This window comes from Harpia harpyja, chromosome 5 (assembly GCF_026419915.1).
Source record: "Harpia harpyja isolate bHarHar1 chromosome 5, bHarHar1 primary haplotype, whole genome shotgun sequence".
NCBI lineage: Eukaryota > Metazoa > Chordata > Aves > Accipitriformes > Accipitridae > Harpia > Harpia harpyja.
The window spans coordinates 26,992,445-26,998,613 of NC_068944.1; the positions used below are offsets into that span (position 1 = coordinate 26,992,445).

Sequence of the window (6,169 nt, forward strand, 5' to 3'; positions counted from 1 at the left end):
CCCGCCCTGCCCCACCCGCCGCCGCTCGAGCCTCCCCCCGCCGGAGACGGGACACTTCCGGCGAGTGTCGGGCGCAATGTCGTTTGCGCATGCGCAGCGGGCGCCGCGGAGGGAAAGGGCTGTGAGAAGGCATGGCTGGAAGTGTGCCGGAGCCGCCGCACCGCCCGCCCGCCCGCCCGCCCGCCCTTGGGGACCGTCGGTGTGGCGAGAGGTCTGTCCCCACCGCCGCAGCGCTGCCCCCGTCCCGTCTGGCCTGGCGGCGTTATCCCGGCGGCTCAGCCGGCTCTGGCCTGGCCCCGGGCCGGGGTTGGTTGGTAAGCCCCATTCTCTGCCATAAGGCTCCTCGCCTGCCAAAAACGAGGGGGAAAGCGGCACCGCGTGCTGACAGGCCGGTGGTGACAAATTGACTTACGTGGTGGCCTGCAGTGTGCCAGTGACACCTCATGACTGGCAGTCACAGCTAAATGCAAAGTGAAAAATCTCCTCAAGTCACACTTCCTGGTAATGGTGGTGTTACAGCAGCATGTGCTCGCAGCAGCGTTTCCTAAGTGTTTCTGGGCCACTTCTTGCAAATATGTTTGGAAATCATTCTATGATAGGTTTGGTGCTGTACTGGAAGTGATCTCCACTCTTAACACCACCTTTGGAAACTTCTCTAAGGATATAGAGATACATTTGGGGGTTACTGGGGATTTCCTGCTGATCAGCTTTGCTTTAGGTGCACAGACAGCAGTCAGTCTCCTTAACGCAGGTGCAGCATTGTGCCAGTGTATGTTGCTTGAGCGTAAAAGGAGGATGAGCACTTGTCTGTGTCTCGGAGACTAAAGAGGCATTTTGGATGTGTCCTGGTCCTGTGCAGTGTCCGCTTCTCTCTCCAGAGCAATGAGTTCACTCAGTCACAGTTCACAGCCTTTTTGAGTCCAGTGAGGTTTGCTTTCCTAAGTTTGGTAGTAACCCTGCAGATGCCAGCTAGTGGTTTTAGAAGCTGTGTTCTGCACCGTGTTTCACAACTCATTCTATAGCATAACCATGTATTTGTGATTTTTTTTCCATTCTCTGAGATATTTCTGTCTTTACTACGCTGGGTAATGGATTTGTACCTCATCTAACCTTACGTTGTGGCTTCATTGCCTCAGGATGTTTCCGTGTCTGAGCCTATGTCTACATTGGCAAGTAAGAGAAGTTCTGAGCGAAGGAAGGGGAGCTGAGGATCTGACATCCACACCACTGACATGCCAGTCCAGACCAGCTTTAGTCTAGTCCTATGGATGCAGTGACTGCTAGGGTTGGAACGCATTGGGTATGTTCTGGGGATGTATCTGTTGGCTTGGTTTCCTTCAGAAGGAATCCATTATGCACACTGCAAGACCCTGCATGACAAGTGGGAGCAGTGAGAAGGTTTCCTTCAAAAGTGCGCTGCTGATCCTAACTGGAATATTGATGTAGAGATGCCTCACGTGTACCTAGTGCACTCCATCCATATTACTAGGCTAGGGCTGACCTGAAGTACATCCTACCTGAAATGCATATAGTATGTGTATCAGGATCTCAACATTAAGTAGCTTTGCTGTGCATACCCACTCCTATCAGTATGTTCTACTTGCTAATATAGACACAGTCTCAGTTTATATGGCTGTAAATTTACATAGTGATGCGTATACATCACTGTATCAGAATGACTGGAGAACAGTGTGGTGAACCTTGGTATTTGCCAACCAATGACTGTGAAAGATGTTAGAAGAAAAATTTTTGAATGGCGGCATGTGACAGGGTTTGTCCCAGAGATTTCTGATTTCCTGTACAGATTTCTGGTTGCAGTTTGCTGATCTAACAGACAGACCACACAAGTATTTTAGTACTTGGAAGCTACACAATGTAAACAGTCTGCAAATAATATTTTGTTAATGTTTGAAGTATTTAAAAAGTGGTTATTTTGATTTTTATAATAAACTTTTTAGACCTTTTTTATAATCTTCCAAACATTTTATTGATTTCTATAGCTATTACATTTATGGGGTCAGTTGTTGGAAATTGCAGGCAAGTTGCTGAATAGGGTAAACATTTTTATATATGGATCAAATTACCTGGAGATAGTTTGTTCTGCCTGTAAATTTTTTTTTTTTTTTGTCTCTTTTATTAACTGCCTTCCTTGATAAGTCCTCTTTCTGGACATACTAAATTGAAGCACAGTTTGTCCTAGACAAATGGAAATTTTCGGCAGCTGCAGTTTTTTAAAAAGCTGATAGGAGGAAATGTTATTTATAACTCCCTATAACAGCTCCTCTCTAATGCACAGTAATCTGCTGTGACTTTACAGTGAACACAGCAACATGTGGTCTCCTGCTCTCCTACAGTAACCTGCAGAATACTTTCCACATGAAGGATACTTTAATCACTGGGTTGCCTGTAAATTTCCTGGAGGATGATAAAAGCATTTCTTTATGTTATTGCTAACTTTGTAAATTTAACATGAAGTTTTCCCATCCCTCTTTCTTAGGAACATGAAGCAAGTAAAGCTAGATTTTCTCACAGTCTTCTGTGGAATAGTAATTTGCTGTACAGCAGGGAAGTAGTAAAGAAGCAGGCATTCTTATAAAGCATTAAATTCCAAAACTTTGAAAAACTCAATTCATGGGATAGAATATGAGTAAATTTCCAGTTTTCCACAGAAGGTGGCAGCATTTTGAAGCACTGATGTCAGCGTGAACTTGCTAGCAAATGTCACTTTGCTGAAAGAACACAAACTTTACAGAAATTCACTCTCAGAAGTTGTGGTGAGTATGAACAGGAGTGCTTGGGCACGGATTTGCTGTAGAAGCAGGGCACCTGGGGAGGGAGGAGGAAGATTTGCACAGGTGGAGTATGTGGATAGGACAGATTTAACCCCAAGAGGATTTTGTGTTAATTTAGCCTTGTTTACCACTACTGTAATACTGCTGGAGTGCCTCTGGACTTCAGCTAAGTGAAAAATGACTGGCTTATAGGTTATGCCTTTTTTCACAGGAGCAATAACGCAGCTGATACATGGATCATCAGGGAGTGTCCTGTTGGGCTGCAGCTTCGGGAGGTGCAGTGACCCTGTGTAAGAGATGTCACCAAAAAGGGGAAGCCTCTCCCACTATTTTGTCCACTTTCTTTCCCTACTGTCAGCAGTGAGCTCCAACTCCTTACCTCATAGCCACCCTCTCTCTAGCACCTGAGGGACCCCTCTAGGCAAGCAAATTTAACTTACTGAGCTGGCAAAAAAATAACCCAGTAGGAAAACTGGATCATATTCTGCCAGGGCAAGAAAGGTGGAGGACCATAGGACTGGAATCAGAGAGGATAAGAAAAGGCAGGGGAGGAGAGAGAGCAAGCCTTCCCCTTTTGGCATGAGGGTGTTGTTAACATTGGCAGCTGCTTGTGAAACTGCAGCCTTAGGGCGGTCTAGGTAGTTACAGGATTGAGCTCTTGATCCCAAGCTCAATCACAGCAGTCCTGCTAGCACACAGATCTTGCAGCCTCATTTGACATGCTCACACACTCCCAGCCTGTCTTACTGCTTATCAGACATCTCATCTGAGCAAGGAGGTGGTGACTGACAACCAAGAGGCAGTAGCTGCTTAAACCTCTCAGCTGTAATTAACCCTGCAGGCAAGAATGCCTCAGACAGGCTAGCTAAGGCCACATGTGAAGCTGATTTAAACTAGCGGTTTTCTAATCACTAAATATATAGAATCTTTAAGGAACTGGAGGAGCAGCTGAGACAGCATAGGGCCCTGATTTCCATCCATTCCGCAGATTCAAAAAGTTCCTCTATCCTCATCTGGGAAGAAGGAAGAGGCTGATTTTTGCATCTCCAGTAGAAAGAAAGAGGCAGGAAAATGGGATCCCTCAGAGGAAGAGATGTTTGCCAGTGAGAACTGCTGGCTGTTGTTGGTGCTGGTGCATTTGGCAGATTTTTTCCTTCTCTTCTGTTGGAATTAAAATTTAAAAAAAACCTATGGCCAGGATATTCTACAGCAGATTGGCTGCAGGAGTTATTTTACTGGCTGGTAAGAAGCACCACTAGCTTATTGTGGGGAGTGGATCCAGCATGTGTGATTCTCTTAGGCTTTTTTATACCTTTCTCCATTGCCTTGAGCATTCTAAGGCTCTTTTTGACCAGCTGGCATCCTGGGATGAGAACTACAGCATGTGGCTCAGGCTGAAGGGTGCCTGTGCGTGATGGCAACTCGGTGACTCGGGGAACGAACATTTCCTCTTTTTTTCACAGGGTGATGGTGCATTGAGCTGAAGCGGCCCAGGGAGAGCATGGTGTCCTTGCTCATGAGCACCACGTGCAGGGCTAAAGTCCTCTTCCTGGCAGGTCTGAGTCATTGGCATGACTACAGGTAGCTGTAGGAGTTGTAGGTGAAAGAGGCAGTTCCTCTATGAAATTCCTGTGTAGATGACATGTGGGTCAACAGGGGTTGGAGGGTGCTTTGACTGCCTGGATTTAAAGAGCTTTAGAGGGGATCTTGCTAAGAAAGGAGGGGGCCGATGCTGAAAATGGAGGGGGGGGGGGAATTGGAGCTTTTTTTTTTTCCTTTGGTGTTTTTCTTTTTGCAGGGAGGCAGAAAAAAAAATGGGCTGGGACTTGTCCAGTTTGCTCGCATGCTGAATGTGAGATTTTTTGAGGGGATGAGGGGAGCAGGGATAGAAAGGACTGTAGAAAGCTGTATCTGGAGGGAAGGCTGGCAGCTGGTATGCAGAGACTTGGGGCCAGGCCAGACAGTGGATATGAGAGTGGTGCATAGGGGCTCAGACAATTACAGAAAAAACGGAAGGGGGCCGTTCATTTGGGAACTGCTAAGCAAGCTGCTCCATTCTGTTGACTTGAAGGGCTGAAACAGTTGACTAGTAGATCTCAGTTGGAAATGGCAACCTGCAGCAGGGAAGAGGTAAGGAGAAGCTTCCTAAACCACACCTGGAGAGGAATTCTTGAAAAGGGAGCCGTTTTCCAATCTCTATAATGGTCAGTCTAGGCCTCAGAGTGATCGTGCTCTGCTACAATCAGGATGTTGATGCCTGAAGTGTGATACTCGATGCCATATTGACAGGACCATGTTGACCTGCCTGGAGTGACTAGTGCTTTGACATTTCTTGACACCAGCTCCTGTAGAGTTGTAGACTGTCCTCCATAGCCCATTCTAAGTCTGGTAAACTGTGCTGTTAGATGTCTTGGTTTCTAAAAAGAGCATTAATCCTTCTTCTGTTCAGTGTGAAATATATACCATGGGTTAGTTTCTCTGCATTCATAGAACCATACTTTTCTATTTGAAATTTTCAGTTTTTCTGTTTGCCAAGAGTTGACATAATAAATTACAACTTAAAATCTTGGTCTTTATGATCTGGTACTAAGACAGCTAAGGTCACAGATGGCTCTTGGGTGACCAAAGGCTTCATAGATAAAAAGAACAGTACCTTGCATTGACTCCCAAGAGCAAATTGAGAAGAGGTGGATGTTCTGGAGCACGTATGTAATATGTCCTGTTTTGAGCAGAGGGATTGGACTAGACAATCTCTAGAGGTCCCCTCCAACTTCAACTACTGTGTGATTCTGAACTAGGAAGAAAGTTTTCTTTAAGAGATGTCTGCAACCTTTGTGACTTGGAATTTCATTTTCATTATATTCCATCTTTCCAGTAATGAGTACATTGATAACTAACGATTTTCTCCCACCTCCAACATTTCATATCCCTGTTGCTGCCTGGATACTCCAATCACATGTAAAGCCAAATAAAGACCCTATGAATTCACACTGTTTTGAATAGAGGGCAAATTCTGGATTTTGGCTCACTGGTGAAACTGTGTGCAAGGTACAAAGATATTGCATAGCAAAAATGTTTATGGCACTTCTTGCTAGCCTGTGTGTCCCCTGCAAGAACCAAGGTGTCTCCATTATATGTTTCAGAAAATCTGATTGGGAAAGCTTGAAGATATCCATAGTAAAATTTGATTGTTGCCACTTTGGACACTGTGCTTTGAACAATGCATTTTCCCTAATGGGGTGTAAGGAAGAACACTCTACATTTGGGGGAAAAAAAACAACTTTGTAGACATTTGCTAGATGTAGCTTTAAAGAGGAATGTTTCATGGGGATTTGTATATGGGATTAGACCTAAATGAAATAAGACAGTGCAAAGAG

General features: G+C 45.1%; 1 long non-coding RNA gene across 2 annotated transcripts; it reads left to right on the top strand.

Moving 5' to 3' along the window:
- The first annotated feature begins 205 nt into the window (after window positions 1-205).
- LOC128141954 (uncharacterized) lies at window positions 206-6,093 on the top strand. 2 transcript variants are annotated; one of them, XR_008235231.1, is made up of 3 exons: window positions 206-471; window positions 3,004-3,082; window positions 4,256-6,093. It is a non-coding gene; the product is annotated as an uncharacterized LOC128141954 (long non-coding RNA). The 2 variants fall into 2 exon arrangements; XR_008235230.1 differs by lacking the exon at window positions 206-471 and adding an exon at window positions 501-2,774.
- Window positions 6,094-6,169: the final 76 nt, after the last annotated feature.